Source organism: Bos javanicus, chromosome 11 (assembly GCF_032452875.1).
Source record: "Bos javanicus breed banteng chromosome 11, ARS-OSU_banteng_1.0, whole genome shotgun sequence".
NCBI classification, from domain to species: domain Eukaryota; kingdom Metazoa; phylum Chordata; class Mammalia; order Artiodactyla; family Bovidae; genus Bos; species Bos javanicus.
Genome location: NC_083878.1, coordinates 95,803,257 through 95,821,196, shown reverse-complemented (window position 1 = coordinate 95,821,196; position 17,940 = coordinate 95,803,257). Strand labels below are relative to the sequence as shown.

The window sequence follows — 17,940 nt, the reverse complement described above, 5'->3', positions numbered from 1 at the left end:
GCAGCACGCCAGGCTTTCCTGTCCATCACCCACTCCCTGGAGCTTGCTCAAACTCATGTCCATTGAGTCGGTGATGCCATCCAACCATCTCATCTTCTGTCGTCCCCTTCTCCTCCTGCACTCAATCTTTCCCAGCATCAGGGTCTTTTCCAGTGAGTCAGTTCTTCACATCAGGTGGCCAGAGTATTGGAGGTTCAGCTTCAGCATCAGTCCTTCCAATGAATATTCAGGATTTATTTCCTTGAGGATTGACTGGTTTGATCTCCTTGCTGTCTAAGGGACTCAAGTGTCTTCTCTAACACCATGGTTCAAAAGCATCAATTCTTCTGCGATCAGCTTTCTTTATAGTCCACCTCTCACATCCATACATGACTACTGGGAAAATCATAGTTTTGACTAGATGTATCTTTGTCTAGTCAAGGCTATGGTTTTTCCTGTGGTCATGTATGGATGTGAGAGTTGGACTGTGAAGAAGGCTGAGCACCGAAGAATTGATGCTTTTGAACTGTGGTGTTGGAGAAGACTCTTGAGAGTCCCTTGGACTGCAAGGAGATCCAACCAGTCCATTCTGAAGGAGATCAGTCCTGGGATTTCTTTGGAAGGAATGATGCTAAAGCTGAAACTCCAGTACTTTGGCCACTTCATGCAAAGAGTTGACTCATTGGCAAAGACTCTGATGCTGGGAGGGATGGGAGGCAGGAGGAGAAGGGGACGACAGAGGATGAGATGGCTGGATGGCATCACTGACTCGATGGACGTGAGTCTCAGTGAACTCCAGGAGTTGGTGATGGACAAGGAGGCCTGGTGTGCTGGGATTCATGGGGTCGCGAAGAGTCGGACACGACTGAGTGACTGATCTGATCTGATCTTTGTCGGCAGAGTAGTGTCTCTGCTTTTTAATATACTGTCTAGGTTGGTCATAGCTTTTCTTCCAAGGAGCAAGCGTTTTTTAACTTCATGGCTGCAGTCACTATCTGCAGTGATTTTAGAGCCCAAGAAAAAGTCTGTCACTGTTTCCATTGTTTCCCCATCTATTTGCCATGAAGTTATGGGACTGGATGGCATGATCTTTGTTTTTTGAATGTTGAGTTTTAAGCCAACTTTTTCACTCTCCTCTTGCACTTTCATCAAGAGGCTCTTCAATTCCTCTTCACTTTCTGTCATAAGGGTGGTATCATCTGCATATCTGAGGTTATTGATATTTCTCCCGCAGTCTTGATTCTAGCATGTACTTCATTCAGCCTGGCATTTTACATGATGTATTCTGCATATAAGTTGAATAAGCAGTGACAGTATACAGCCTTGATGTACTCCTTTCCCAATTTGGAACCAGTCTGTTGTTCCATGTCCAGTTCTAACTGTTGCTTCTTGACCTGCATACAGATTTCTCAGGAGGCAGGTAAGGTGGTCTGGTATTCCCATCTCTTTAATTTTCCACAGTTTGTTGTGATCTACACAGTCAAAGACTTTAGCATCGTCAATGAAGCAGAAGTAGATGTTTTTCTGGAATTCTCTTGCTCTTTTGATGATCCAACGGATGTTGGCAATTTGATCGTTAGTTCCTTTGCCTTTTCTAAATCCAGCTTGAAAATCTGGAAGTTCTTGGTTCATGTCCTGTTGAAGCATAGCTTGGAGAATTTTGAGCATTACTTTGCTAGCATGTGAAATGAGTGCAGTTGTGCGGTAGTTTGAGCATTCTTTGCATTGCCTTTCTTTGGGATTGGAATGAAAACTGACCTTTTCCAGTCCTGTGGCCACTGCTGAGTTTTCCAAATTTGCTGGTGTACTAAGTACAGCACTTTAACAGCATCATCTTTTAGGATTTGAAACAACTCAACTGGAATTCCATCATCTCTACTAGTTTTGTTCGTAGTGATGCTTCCTAAGGCCCTCTTGACTTCGCATTCCAGGATGTCTGGCTCTAGGTGAGTGATCACACCATCATGGTTATCTGGGTCATTAAGATCATTTTTATATAGTTTTTCTGTGTATTCCTGCCACCTCTTCTTAATATCTTCTGCTTCTGGTGGCTCCATACCATTTCTGTCCTATATCGAGCCCATCTTTGCATGAAATGTTCCGTTGGTATCTAATTTTCTTGAAGAGATCTGTAGTCTTTCCCATTCTATTGTTTTCCTCTGTTCTTTGCATTGATGACTGAAGAAGGCTTTCTTTTTTTTTTTTTTTTTGAGGGAGGCTTTCTTATCTTGCTATCCTTGCTGTTCTTTGGAACTCTGCATTTAAATGGGTGTATCTTTCCTTTTCTCCTTTGCCTTTTGCTTCTCTTCTTTTCTCAGCTATTTGTAAGGCCTCCTCAGACAACCATTTTACCTTTTTGCATTTCTTTTTCTTGGGGATGGTTTTGATCACAGCCTCCTGTACAAAGTCATGAACCTTTGTCCATAGTTCTTCAGGCAGTCTGTCAGCTTTAATTCCTTGAATCTATTTGTCACTTCCACTCTATATTCATAAGGGGTTTGATTTAACCCCTTTCTTCAATTTAAGTCTGAATTTGGCAATAAGGAGTTCATGATCAGAGCCACAGTCAAGTCCCGGTCTTGTTTTTGCTGACTGTATAGTGCTTCTCCATCTTTGGTTGTAAAGAATATAATCAGTCTGATTTTGGTATTGACCATCTGGTGATGTCCTTGTGTAGAGTAGTCTCTTGTGTTGTTGGAAGAGGGTGTGACCAGTGCTTTCTCTTGGCAAAACTCTGTTAGCCTTTGCCCTGCTTCATTTTATAGTCAAAGGATAAACTTGCCTGGTACTCCCAGTGTCTGTTGACTTCCTACTTTTACATTCTAATCCCCTATAATGAAGAGCACATCGTTTTTTGGTGTTAGTTCTAGAAGGTCTTGTAGGTCTTCATAGAACCAGTCAGCTTCAGCTTTTGGCATTATTAGTTGGGGCATAGACTTGGATTACTGTGATATTGAATGATTTGCCTTGGAAACGAACAGAGAACATTCTGTCATTTTTGAGATTGCACCCAAGCTCTGCATTTTAACTCTTACTGACTGTGAGGGCTGCTGCATTTCTTCTAAGGGATTCTTGCCCACAGTAGTAGATATAATGGTCATTTGAATTAAATTCACCCATTCTGGTCCATTTTAGTTCACTGATTCCTAAAATGTTGATGTTCATTCTTGCTATCTTCTGTTTGACCACTTCCAATTTACCTTGATTCATGGACCTAACATTCCAGGTTCCTGTGCAGTGTTGTTCTTTACAGCATCGGACTTTATTTCCATCACATGTCACATACACATATGGGTGGTGTTTTCGCTTTGGCTCCATCCCTTCAATCTTTCTGGAGTTACTTCTCCACTCTTCTCCAGTAATATATTTGGCATCTACTCACTGGGGGAGTTCATCTTCCAGTGTCATATCTTTTTGCCTTCTCATACTGTTTATGGGGTTCTCAAGGCAAGAATACCAAAGTGGTTTGCCATTCCCTTTTCCAGTGGGCCACATTTTGTCAGAACTCTCCAGCATGGCCCGTCTGTCCTGGGTGGCCCTACGCAGCATGGCAGGACAGCAGACCCCTACGACAAAGAACTACCAGGAGTGCCATGGTTGAGAAACTCCGGTTTTTACTCAAGATACAGATATTTCCTTATGGATTGTAAGAGTGTGGATGTCATTATCATCTTGGGTTTCCACTCTTCATTCCCAGTGATTTGTATTCTAGTAGAGACTCTATTCAAAGGCTGTATAAAATATAATCTTAGATTTTTGTTTCTTAAGAAATTTTATAAATCCCAGTATGTGAAAGTAAATAAAGGAAATAGTATGTTTTATATAACAAGATCAGCTAAACAAAAAATTACAAAAATTTAAAACCTACGGTATTTGAGGGAACAGGGGGACAAGCAGAGGATGGAATGGATCTGTAAACAGGTATCTGGAGGAAAAGGTAAAGGAGGGAGAAAAGCTCTGCTAAGAATGGGCCCATGAACCTGTACTTACTACTATTATTAATTTTGGGCCATACCTCACATTATAGGAAACTTTGCTGAGCAGGGATGGAACGTGTGCCCCCTGCAGTGGAAGTGCAGAATCCCAACCACTGGACTTCAGGGAAGTCCCAACCTCTGCTTTTTCAGGGATTAGGAATTAATTAGTCACTGTGGGGAGAAATGGATAGTTTGCCCTAAATTTGGGATAAGATTAAGAATCTTGCCTCAGTGACTGTTTGGGGCAGTAAAAGAGAAACCAGGCTTCCTACAAACCAGGCAGCAAAACAAATCTGTGAGGGACTGTGGAGGAGCTTCTCCCATGGCAGGGCTGGGCTCTGTGAGGCCACTGTGTGCGTCGTTTACTGACATACGTAAAACTTGTACTGAGATTTCACAGACTACTTATTTTTATGTGTGCTTGACATGAATTTATAAGCTGCTGCTGAACTGGAGAGATGAGAGGCATGGCTTTGGCTTAGAGGCTTAGTGCTCTAAATCCTCTGTTGGGACTGCAGAAGTGGCAGTTACAGGAGACAGCTGTTCCTGTACTCCAGTTCGTGTGCCTGGCCCCGGGTTGGAGATGCTGCCTAAGTGGTTCACATGGTTCCCTGGACACTCACGACTTTTGAGATTGGCAGGGTTTCACAGTGATGCTCTTTAGCTTATGGTCTGCTGTTATTCTCAGATCAGCGCTGGGAGGTATGGGCCGGTCACCAGGGGTGACTTGCAGTTCAGGAGCCACTATGGGTCAGGAGAGCCGTCATATTTGGGTGCAGATTCTGGCACATTCATAATGGGAGCTGTGGAGTCCCTCATGAATCTGTGCTGTGATTAGTTTCAGAATGTTAAATGAGAACTCACTTTGTTCTAAAAAAGATACAGAGTGCTTTACAAAGAAGCATTCAATATAGCAAGAGAAGTTATTTTTAGAATAAGTAAGAAAAATGAGACAGAGAAAATAAAGATAGGAACTAGGGGCCAGTTGTAAAAGTAAGAAAAGTACGTGTAAAATAAAAGCTGTGATGATCAAGTTACTTCTTTGAGATTCAGAAAGATGGAAACTGATCAATTAAAAAAATTTACAGAGTCTGTAAGATGATAAAAAATCATCTCAGGGAAATCACGTCTATTCCTGATAGAAGAAGCACAGGGACATTCCTCCGCCAGTCCTCCTTGAAGGCAGCTGTTTAATCACAACATCCTAGGCACCTTGTTTATAGTCCCCACAATGACAACCTCAGTAGGGGACTGTTTCCTAGTCCTTTACTGCATACAGGCTGATGGCATGACATTAAAGTACAATTTGGGAAAAAGCAATTGAGGAAGGAAGCAGTGTAAGGCAGGGTGAGGACAGGCCTCTCTAGAGGACAGTCTGGCTTAATTCACCAAGTTGATAAGTAGGCTGGTTTGTTTGGGTAACATCTTAATATCTGCCCTTAAAGGGATGTATGGGTTCCCAGGTGGCTTAGTGGTGTAGAACCTGCCTGCCAAGGCAGGAGACATGGGTTCGATCCCTGAGTCAGGAAGATCCCTTGGAGAAGGAAATGGCAAGTTGCTCCAGTATTCTTTTCTGGGGAATCCCATGGACAGAGGAACCTGGCAGGCTACAGTCCATGGGGTTGTGAAGAGTGGGACAACAACAACAAACGCTGTATTACGTGTGGGCTTTGACCTTCACTGTTGAAAGTTAGGCCTGTTCTTAAAAGATGTGAAACCTGAAAGAGAGACTCGGTGGGACAAGTGCCTGAGAACGTCCTGGCAACAAACAGAAAACTCTGCCCACTCTTGTACAAATTACAGCAAAACAGTTCTGCAGGTACCTTGGTGGAATTCCCTTTGAGGAGGCTTGGTGAGTGTACCTGAAAAAAATCGCAAATACTGAGTAAGGCATTAGATCTAAGAAAGGTGGGTGAGTTCCTGAGATGTTTTCTTTTAAAAATTGTATAGTTTCAGTATAAAACTCTTAGAGGAAAACATAGGCAGAACACTCAGTGACCTAAATCAAAGTAAGATCCTCTATGACCTACCTCCTAGAGTAATGAAAATAAAAACAAAAGTAAACAAGTGCGACCTGATTAAACTTAAAAGCTTTTGCGTAGCAAAGGAAACTATAAGCAAAGTGAAAAGACAACCCTTAGAATGGGAGAAACTAACAGCAAGTGAAACAACTGACAAAGGATTAATTTCTAAAATATACAGGCAGCTCATACAACTCAATACCAGAAAAACAAACAACCCAGTCAAAAAGTCAAAAAAGACCTAAACAGACATTTCTCCAAAGAAGACATACAGATGATTAACAAACACATAAAAAGATGTTCAACATCGTTCATTATTCAGATCAGATCAGATAAAATCAGTCGCTCAGTCATGTCCGACTCTTTGCAACCCCATGAATCGCAGCACGCCAGGCCTCCCTGTCCATCACCAACTCCCGGAGTTCACTGAGACTCAGGTCCATCGAGTCAGTGATGCCATCCAGCCATCTCATCCTCTGTCGTCCCCTTCTCCTCCTGCCCCCAGTCCCTCCCAGCATCAGAGTCTTTTCCAATGAGTCAACTCTTCGCATGAGGTGGCCAAAGTACTGGAGTTTCAGCTTCAACATCATTCCTTCCAAAGAAATCCCAGGGCTGATCTCCTTCAGAATGGACTGGTTGGATCTCCTTGCAGTCCAAGGGACTCTGAAGAGTCTTCTCCAACACCACAGTTCAAAAGCATCAATTCTTCGGCGCTCAGCCTTCTTCACAGTCCAAATCTCACATCCATACATGACCACAGGAAAAACCATAGCCTTGACTAGACGGACCTTTGTTGGCAAAGTAATGTCTCTGCTTTTGAATATGCTATCTAGGTTGGTCATAACTTTTCTTCCAAGAAGTAAGGATCTTTTAATTTCATGGCTGCAGTCACCATCTGCAGTGATTTTGGAGCCCAGAAAAATAAAGTCTGACACTATTTCCACTGTTTCCCCATCTATTTCCCATGAAGTGATGGGACTAGATGCCATGATCTTCGTTTTCTGAATGTTGAGCTTTAAGCCAGGTTTTTCACTCTCCACTTTCACTTTCATCAAGAAGCTTTTTAGTTCCTCTTCACTTTCTGCCATAAGGGTGGTGTCATCTGCATATCTGAGGTTATTGATATTTCTCCCGGCAATCTTGATTCCAGCTTGTGCTTCTTCCAGCCCAGCATTTCTCATGATGTACTCCGCATATAAGTTAAATAAGCAGGGTGACAATATACAGCCTTGATGTACTTCTTTTCCTATTTGGAACCAGTCTGTTGTTCCATGTCCAGTTCGAACTGTTGCTTCCTGACCTGTATACAGATTTCTCAAGAGGCAGGTCAGATGGTCTGGTATTCCCATCTCTTTCAGAATTTCCTACAGTTCATTGTGATCCACACAGTCAAAGGCTTTGGCATAGTCAATAAAGCAGAAATAGATGTTTTTCTGGAACTCTCTTGCTTTTTCCATGATCCAGCAGATGTTGACAATTTGGTCTCTGGTTCCTCTGCCTTTTCTAAAACCAGCCTGAACATCAGGAAGTTCATGGTTCACATATTGCTGAAGCCTGGCTTGAGCATTACTTTACTAGCGTGTGAGATGAGTGCAATTGTGTGGTAGTTTGAGCATTCTTTGGCATTGCCTTTCTTTGGGACTGGAATGAAAACTGCCCTTTTCCAGTCCTGTGGCCACTGCTGAGTTTTCCAAATTTGCTGGCATATTGAGTGCAGCACTTTCACAGCATCATCTTTCAGGATTTGAAATAGCTCAACTGGAATTCCATCACCTCCACTAGCTTTGTTCGTAGCGATGCTTTCTAAGGCCCACTTGACTTCGCATTCCAGGATGTCTGGCTCTAGGTCGTTATTAGAGAAATGCAAATCAAAACTGCAATGAGATATCACCTCACACCGGTCAGAATGGCCGTCATCAAAAAGTCTACCAACAGTAACTGCTGGAGAGGATGTGGAGAAAAGGGAACGCTCTTGCACTGTTGGTGGGAATGTTAATTGATACAGCCACCGTGGAAGACGATATGGAGATTTCTTAAAAAACAAGGAATAAAACCACCATATGACCCAGCAATCCCACTCCTAGGCATATACCCTGCTGCTGCTGCTGCTAAGTCGCTTCAGTCGTGTCTGACTCTATGCGACCCCATAGAGAGCAGCCCACCAGGCTCCCCTGTCCCTGGGATTCTCCAGGCAAGAACACTGGAGTGGGTTGCCATTTCCTTCTCCAGTGCGTGAAAGTGAAAAGTGACAGTGAAGTCGCTCAATCGTGTCTGACTCTTGGTGACCCCATGGAGTGCAGGCCTACCAGGCTCCTCCATCCATGGAATTTTCCAGGCAAGAACACTGGAGTGGGGTGCCATTTCCTTCTCCCTGAGGAAACCAAAATTGAAAAAGACACATGTATCCCATTGTTCATTGCAGCACTATTTACAATAGCTAGACCATGGAAGCAACCTGGATGTCCATCAACAGATGAATGAATAAGGAAGTTGTGGTACATATACACAACGCAATACACGATGGAATATTACTCAACCATAAAAAGGAACACATTTGAGTCAGTTCTAATGAGGTAGATAAACCTAGAGCCTGTTATACAGAGTGAAGTAAGCCAGAAAGAGAAAGATAAATATTGTATACTCAGGCAATGGCAGCCCACTCCAGTACTCTTGCCTGGAAAATCGCATGGATGGAGGAGCCTGGTGGGCTGCAGTCCATGGGGTCACTAAGAGTTGGGCACGACTGAGCGACTTCACTTTGACTTTTCGCTTTCATGCATTGGAGAAGGAAATGGCAACCCACTCCAGTGTTCTTGCCTGGAGAATCCCAGGGACGGGGGAGCCTGGTGGGCTGCCGTCTATGGGGTTGCACAGTCGGACACGACTGAAGCGACTTAGCAGCAGCAGCAGCAGCATGCATATATACGGAATCTAGAAAAATGGCAGCAGTGGAGAAACAGACATAGAAAATAGACTTATGGACATGGGGAGAGGGGAGGAGAGGGTGAGATGTATGGAGAGAGTAACATGGAAACTTACCATATGTAAAATAGATAGCCAAGGGGAATTTGCTGTATGGCTCAGGAAGCTCAAACAGGGGTTCTGTAGGCACCTAGAGGGGTGGGATGGGGTGGGAGATAGGAGGGAAGTTCAAAAGGGAAGGGATATATGTATACTGATATCCCCTCTGATTCATGTTGAGGTTTGACAGAAAACAAAATTCTGTAAAGCAGTTATCCTTCAATTAAAAAATGAATAAATTTAAAAAAATTGCATGGTCAGAAACTATATTTAAAAGTATAAGTTGCTTCTCTACTAAGAGTAGTGCTCTGTATTCTGACTGATTGAGAAGGGAGGTTGTGATGGAATGCTATAAAAAAAGTATAGGCCAATCATGGCATATTTGTTCTTTGGAACCATCCTTAAGCTAGACGTAAGTGAGTTAGGGTTTAAAAAAATGCAAAATGTAAACTTTGGGAGCTAATTACAAATAATGAGAAATTATATATCACAAGTCTACTGGATTAAAATAGAAATAGGTTGCTGTACAACATTGATCTTTTGAGAATGGAAGGACAGCTACCTCAGTCCACAAGAAGTAGATTGAGTGGTTAAGATCAAGGTGTAATTATTATTTTTAAATAGGTAGTATATATTACTAATTAAAAAATAATAGCTTTATGAGACATAATTCACATAAAATAAAATTTTAAAGTATATAATTCAGTGGGTTTTTTTTCTCTACTGGGTTTTAGTATTTTTACAGAGTTGTGCAACCATTGCCATAATCAATGTTAGAACGTTTTTGTCACCCCACAGAGAAACTATACCCGTTAATAGAAATTCCCCATTTCCCCTTACCTCAAACCTCAGCCCTAAGCAACCACTAATCTATTCTATATCTTTTTTGTTTGTTTGTTTTTAAAGTTTATATGTATATATTTTTACCACTTTTATTTATTTTTTTAATCGAAGAATAATTGCTTTACAGAATTTTGTGGTTTTCTGTCATACATCAACAAGAATCCACCATAGGTACACCCACGTTCCTTCCCTCCCTCTCTCCTGTTTCCCTCCCCTCTTATGAATTTGCCTTTTCTAGACATTTCAGGTAAATTGAATCATATATTATGTGGCCTTTTGCGACTAGCTTATTTAGCATATTTTCAAGATTCATCTATGTTGTAACATGTATCTGAACTTTATTTCTTTCTGTGGCTGAATGATATTTCATTGTATGGATATACCACATTTTCTTAATCCGTTCATCTGTTGATAGATGTGAGTTGTTTCCCCCTTTTGACTACGGTGAATAATGCTGCAGTGAACATGGGTGTACAAGTGTCTGTTCAAGTTCCTGCTTTCAGTTCTTTGGGTGTGTACCCAGAAGTGGACTTGCTGGGTCACGTGGTAATTCTGTGTTTAGTGTTTGAGGAACTGCCAAACTCTTTTCCAAAGTGGTTGCACCATTTTATATTCCTACCAGCAATGTGTAAGGGTTCCAGTTTCTTCACATCTTTGCCAACACTTGTTATCTTTTGTCTTTAAAAAATTATAGCCATCCTAGTATGTGTAAAGTGGTATCCCGTTTTTTTTTAAAGTTTTATTTACTTTTGTTTATTTGACTGCATTGGGTCTTAGTTGCAGCATGTGGGATCTAGTTCCTTGACCAGGAATTGAACCCAGGCCCCCTGCGTTGGGAGTGCGGAGTCTTAGCTACTGGACCACCAGGGAAATCCCCCCATTTTGGTTTTGATTTATATTTATTTTCCTTATGACTAGTGATATTGAACATCCATGTGGCTGTTGGCCATTTGTATTTCTTCTTTGGAAATGTATCCAAGTCCTTTGGCCATTTGAAAAATTTATTTATTTATTTGCCTGGCTGCCCCGGGTCTTAGTTGTGGCACACGGGTCTTTGACCTTCACTGCAGCGTGCTGGATCTTTAGATGTGGCATGTGGTATCTGCTTCCCTGACCAGGGACGGAACCTGGGCCCCTTGCATTGGGAGCACAGAGTCTTCCACTGGACCACCAGGGAAGTCACCTCGTATTTTTTAAGTTAGTTTGTCTTTTTGTTGTTGAATTGTAGGAGTTCTTTATATATTCTGGGTATTAAACTCCTATCAGATAAATGATTTCCAAATATTTTCTCCCATTCTACAGGTTATCTTTTAACTTTGTTGATAATGTCCTTTGATGCACACAATTTTTTTATTTTGATGAAGTTTTATTTTTTCTTTTATTGCTCATGCTTAAATCCAGGATCATGAAGATTTATCCCTATGTTTTTTTCTAAGAGTTTAATAGTTCTTTTATATTTAGCATTTATATTTACGTCATTGATCCATTTTGAGTTAATTTTTGTATATGATGTGAGCTAGGGGTCCAGCTTCGTTCTTTTGTGGAAATCCAGTTGTCTTAGCACCCTCTGTTGAAAATACTGTTCTTCCTGGTAACATTTTTAACAATTTTTTTTGTATAGATAATACATTGATATGGTTCCAAACTTAAACAGTGTAAAAGACTATATAAAAGTTACATCTTCCTCCCATTCTTGCCTCCTACCACCCAGTCACCCAGTTCCCTTCCTCATATTGGATAGCCAGTATAAGGATTCTTATGGATCCTTCCAGAAACAACAGTTTAGGCATGACAAGTAAATATAAGCAAGCGTGTGTATTTATGTGTGTGTATACTATATATATTTTGCTTTAACAAAGGAGGTAGCATATATGTTATTCTACATTTTTTCAATTAAGGCTCTTTTCTTTTCTTTTTTTTTTTTAATTTTATTTTTTAACTTTACAATATTGTATTGGTTTTGCCATATATCGAAATGAATCCGCCACAGGTATACATGTGTTCCCCATCCTGAACCCCCCTCCCACCTCCCCCTCCTTACCATCCCTCTGGGTCGTCCTAGTGCACCAGCCCCAAGCATCCAGTATTGTGCATCGAACCTGGACTGGCGACTCATTTCATATATGATATTATACATATTTCAATACCATTCTCCCAAATCATCCCACCCTCTCCCTCTCCCACAGAGTCCAAAAGATTGTTCTATACATCAGTGTCTCTTTTGCTGTCTCGTATACAGGGTTATTGTTACCATCTTTCTAAATTCCATATATACGTGTTAGTATACTGTATTGGTGTTTTTCTTTCTGGCTTACATCACTCTGTATAACAGACTCCGGTTTCATCCACCTCATTAGAACTGATTCAAATGTATTCTTTTTAATGGCTGAGTAATACTCCAAGGCTGTTTTCTAGTTTCAAAATAACATTAGGTTTTTTGCAAGAGAAATGCAGTATCCACAGGAAAATATGAAGGATAACCTACAATATACCTGTTTCCTTCCACCGAGAATAAATTTTTTTCACGCTTTTTAAATTTTTTTATCCTTTAAAAAAAATATTTATTTGATTTATTTAGCTGTGCCAGGCCTTAGTTGCAGCACGCTGGGTCTTCTTCAGTTGCAGCATCAGACTCCTAGTTGCAGCAGGGATCGGATGTGGGCCCACCACATTTGGAGCGTGGAGTCTTAGCCAGTGGACCACCAGGAAAGTCCCTTTCAGGCTTTTTAAAAAAGTGAAATAAATAAAGATGAAGGTGGAATTCCTTTTGTTTGACATCTCTAGCAGCTGCTATTTCGGGTTTGATATATATTCTTCTAACTCATACTTTATAATTCAGTGTATGCTTTTATGTAGTAGATTTTGTATATGACTCTGTGTATGTAAAGCTCCATAGTGTTTTTTGCATGCACTGGCATTAATCCTTAGAATATCCCCCGGTTGGTATTTCTGTTTTGTGGACAAGGAAACTGAGGTACAGAGAGATCAAGTAAATTAGCAGGGTTATACAGCTAAGTAACAGACAGTAAGCTAAGTAATAAGTTGTAAAAATAGTGTGTGCCCTTAACCTCTGAACTATGCCATGGTATTACTTGTGTATGATATTCTCCGATTGGTACTTGTTGATTTAGGAATAAAGGAGTTTTCCCTCTTGGCCCTACTCTGTTTCTTCAAAATTTGACCTTCCATCAGTGCTGAACATAGTTGATCACTCCGCTTTTGAAATGTTTTCCTCACAGGACTTCCGTAATACCACACTCACGTGGTTTCCTTTGTACCTCATCAAGCAGTCTCTTCTGCTGGTTCCCCCTTCCCCCCGCTAACTTCTATGGGAGGTATTAGGACTCATGTTTGTTTGAACTTACCTTTTCTCTGTTTATAAGCAGCCACTTTAGTTGTCTCTTCTAGTCTCATGACTTGAACTGGATATTTTCTCACAGTCTCCAGATGGGTCTCTCTAGTTTGGATACTTTTCCTTGAAAACAGGACTCATTTGATTAGCTGTTTAAAGCGTCTTAAGTACCTTGAGATCTGATAGGCATCACAGACTTACTGTGTCAAAATCAAGTTCTTATAGCCAAATAGTGGCAACAACCCACATGTCCAGCAACTGATGGATAGATAAGCAAAATGTGATAAACATATACAATGGAATATTATTCAGCTATAAAAAAGAACAAAGAAATAATGCGTGTTACAATGTGGCTGAACTTTAAAAACATACATTAAGTGAAAGAAGCCAGTCACAAAAGGCCCCGTTCCAGATGTCCAGAATTAACAGATCTGTAGACACAGCAGACGAGGTTATGGGAATTGAGAGATCCATGCTGTTGAGTACATTAGTGATCTTTTTGGGGTGATCAAAATATTCTAAAATTGATTATGATGATGGTTGCTTAACAGCGAATATGCTAAAAACCATTGAATTTTACACAGTAAAGGGGCAAATTTTATGATATGTGATTTATATCTCAATGAAGTTGTTAAAAAGACCCCTCAAATTCCTAGTTCCTCATCACTCAAACCAAACCCAAACAAATCAAAACAATCTACTTATGGAAACATAATTGAGAAGCTCTGGGCTTTCTAAAATCAAAACTTTGGTTTGCAAAAGACACTGTCAAGAGAATGAGAACGTGAGATACGAACTGGGAGAATATATTTGTGAAAGACGCATCTGATAAATTCAACAGAACAAAAACAAACAACCCTATGAAACCTTATTAAAAATGGGCCAAAGACCTGAACAGGTACCTCACCAAAGAAAAACAGATAAGCATATGAAAAGGTGCTCAATAGCTCAATATCATATGTCATTAGGGAAATGTAAATTAAAATAACAGGGTCATACTCCGACACACCTGTGACACTGACACACCGGCAGAAGCAGAAGCTCACTGGTTGTTGATGGGGATGCAGACTCGAGGAGCCACTTTGGAAGATCTTTTGTCACTTGGGCTTCACTGATAGCTGAAAGCTCAGCTGGTAAAGAATCTGCCTGCAATGCAGGAGACCCCTGTTCAATTCCTGGGTTGGGAAGATCTGCTGGGGAAGGGATAGGCTACCCACTCCTGTATTCTTGGGCTTCCCTTGTGGCTTAGCTGGGAAAGAATCCGCCTGCAATGTGGGAGACCTGGGTTTGATTCCTGGGTTGGGAAGATCCCCTGGAGAAGGGAAAGGCTACCCACTCCAGTATTCTGGCCTGGAGAATTCCATGGAAAAGTCCATGAGGTCACAAAGAGTTGGACACAACTGAGCGACTTTTACTTTTACTTTACCAGGCTAAACACCCTTACGTATATTGTATCAGTCATGCTCCTTGGTGTTTATCCAAATGGATCGAAAACATGTCCACCACAAAACCTATACACAGATGTTTATGGCAGCATTATTCATAATTGCCCAAATTTGATAGCAACCAAGGTATCATTCAGTAGATGAATGGATACACTGGTACATTGAGACAATGGAATGTTATTCAGCGCTAAGAAGAAATGATCAAGCCATGAAAAGACAGGATGGAAGCTTAATTGTATATTACTTTGTGCAAGATGCCAACCTGAAAAGGCAACATAGGTATGATTCCAACGACATGACATTCTAGTAAAGGCAGAGCTGTAGTAAAGGCAGAGCTGTGGTGACAGTGAAAGATCAGTTGTTTCCATCTCTTCCCTATACCTTGCCCTACACATTCTTCCATCTAGATGTTCATTTGTATCCTTTTATCACATCCTTTAATAAGCTGATAAATGCAAGTGCTTCCCTGAATTCTGTGAGCTGCCCTAGCAAAAATTCAAACTCACGGAGGAGGTCTTTGGAACCTCTGATATATAGCTGGTTGGTTAAAAGTGCAGGTGATATAACCTGGGCTTACAACTGGTGTCTGAAGTGTGTGTGTATGTTTGTTGGGGAGTTGAGAAGGGCAGTCTTGTGGAACTGAACTCTTAACCTGTGAGATCTGACACTATCTCTAATAAATAGTGTCAGAGTTGAGTTAAATTGTAGGATACCCAGCTGATGTTACAGAGAATTGCATATTGTAGGGAGGAAAAAACCTCCATACATTTGGTGACCAGAAGTGTCAGAAATATAAGTGTTCCGTGTAACCAGGAAAGGAGACTTAGACAGATTGACACAGTAGGGAAGAACTGAAATTCTCCCTACATGGGGAGGAAAAAGCTGAGTTTGTTTTTTTTTAAACAAATGGAAAATAGAACTGAAGGACTTTTCATCCGTATCTTTTCCTGGTATGAATAATGAATGGATTATATGTCAAGACTAAGGACTGTTTATTGAAGCCTTTGAGGTTTGTAGGAAATTCAGCACAAGAAAGAGCTCGCTACTCCAGGGCCAGAAGGACTCCAGGCCAAAAGGAAGATCTTTCCTTTGAGGTGCTATTTGAAGGTCAGAATTTATCCTCGGAATAAAAATGACTGTTTTTATTTTGAACATTTCTAAACAGCTTGGTTTCCCCTCATTTTCTTTTGGGGGGCCTCTCTTCTTACTCCTCCTTCCTCCCATTGTGGCTGCTTTCTGGTGCTTACCTGTGTATAAAGTATTGTGGCTATAACTGTTAAAGTGTGCTTCTGCTATATTTAAGTAAGTCATAGCATTTAGATTCCATAATTCATGTTTAAAATCATTTCATTATGTTTGTGTAGTTTAATTTGTCCTTTCTTGGCTTCCCTTATTAAAATCTAATTTTATGAGATTTTAATTTATACAGCGCCTGACTAGTTTTAACTGGTCTTAGATGGAAGGAGGTTCCCCCTCCAGTTCTCTTCACACAGCAGACTGTACCCCTCCTTCTCCAGAGAACTATTGTTAGAATTGTTTTCCTTCTGTGAAATCTTTTGGTTTGAGTGCTTTCAGAGGACAAATATTTTTAAAATGCAGACATTTAGAGCTCTTTTTGAAAGGTAGAGTGACTCTTCAATTTTAGATTTATATTTTATAATTAATTTTAGTTAACCTTTTTATTTTGAAATAATCGTAGATTTATATGCATTTAATAATATAATACCAAAAGATCCCATGTACCCTTTTTCCAGTTATTTTTTAAGTTTATTTATATATTTGGCTGTGTGGTTTTCAGTTGTGGCGTGTGAACTCTTAGTTGCAGCATGTGGGATCCAGTCCCCCGCCAGGGATCGAACCCGGGCGCCTGCACCGTGCGTTGGGAGTGCGGAGTCCCAGCCCTTGGACCACCAGGAAGTCTCCCTTTATCCAGTTGTCCCTGGTAGTAACATCTTGTAGAACAGATATCACAACCAAGATATTGACATTGATAGACCCCACGATCTTGTTCATCATTCTCCAGTTTTACTTGTACTTAATTGTGTTCTTTGCAGTCTTACTATATCTATAGTCTCATATCCAATACTACCTTTAAGACAGTTGCGTCACCCCAAGGAGTCCACGTGTTGTCCTTCTTATAACTGTACCCACTTCCCTCCTGTTGCTCCTAACTCCTAGACCCTTGGCAGTCAACCAATTTGGTCTCCATTTATGTAAATTTTTTAATTTCAAGAATGTTACATAAATGGAGTCATATAGTATGTAACATTGTGGGGTAGGGTCCCCCCCGCCCCCCCACTGAGCATAATTCCCTTGAAATTTATCCAGATTGTCATGTGTCAATAGTTTGTTTGCTTCTATTTCTGAATAGTATTCCATTGTGTGAATGTACTGTAACTTAACTAGTCATTGTGGAAGGACATCTGATTTATTTCCGGTTTTTGGCTGTCATGAATTAAGCTTCTGTGGACTTCTGTGTACAGGTTTTTATGTGATCATAAATTTTCATTGCCAAGAGTGCAATTGCTGGATCATATTTGCTACATGCATGGTTTGTAATTTACTTAAAAAATTAGCAGATAAAGACCTTTTCCTTTTAAAATGATTGACTTTTACTTGTGTGTGTGTGTGTGTGTGAAAAACATCAGCTGACAGTTCCTTGCAAAGCTGTCTGTCTTTTAGCTACTTGTGTAGCTGAGCAGTTAAACTGAACTGAACTGAACCTGTGTATCCAGGGAGTTTGCATTTTGGAATAGGCATTGTGAGAGGAAGGTGAAAGCCGACAGATCAAATCCCAGAGTCATCATAGAGTGGTTTCCTTTTCTGTGAAACAATACATGTATTTTGTTCAGTTGCTCAGTTGTGTCTGATTCTTTGCGATCCCATAGACTACAGTACACCAGGCTTCCCTGTTCTTCACTATCTCCTGGAACTTGCTCAAACTCATGTCCATTGAGTCGGTCATGCCATCCAACCATCTCGTCCTCTGTCATCCCCTTCTCCTGCCTTCAATCTTTCTCAGCATCAAGGACTTTTCTAAGAAGTCGGCCCTTTATATCAGGTAGCCAAAGTGTTGGAGCTTCAGCTTCAGCGTCAGTCTCTCCAATGAATATTCAGGATTGATTTCCTTTAGGATTGACTGGTTTGATCTCCTTGCAGTCCAAGGGACTCCCAAGAGTCTTGTTCAGCACAACAGTTCAAAAGCATCAGTTCTTTGCTGCTCACCTTTCTTTATGATCCAATTCTCACATCCATATATGACTACTGGAAAAACCATAGCTTTGACTATACGGACCTTTGTC

At 40.8% G+C, this 17,940-nt stretch overlaps 1 protein-coding gene across 1 annotated transcript in view; it reads left to right on the top strand.

Annotated features, from left to right (window-relative positions):
• Positions 1 to 17,940, top strand: part of PPP6C (protein phosphatase 6 catalytic subunit) — a 43,461-nt gene that overhangs the window by 7,108 nt on the left and 18,413 nt on the right. The window lies entirely within an intron of this gene.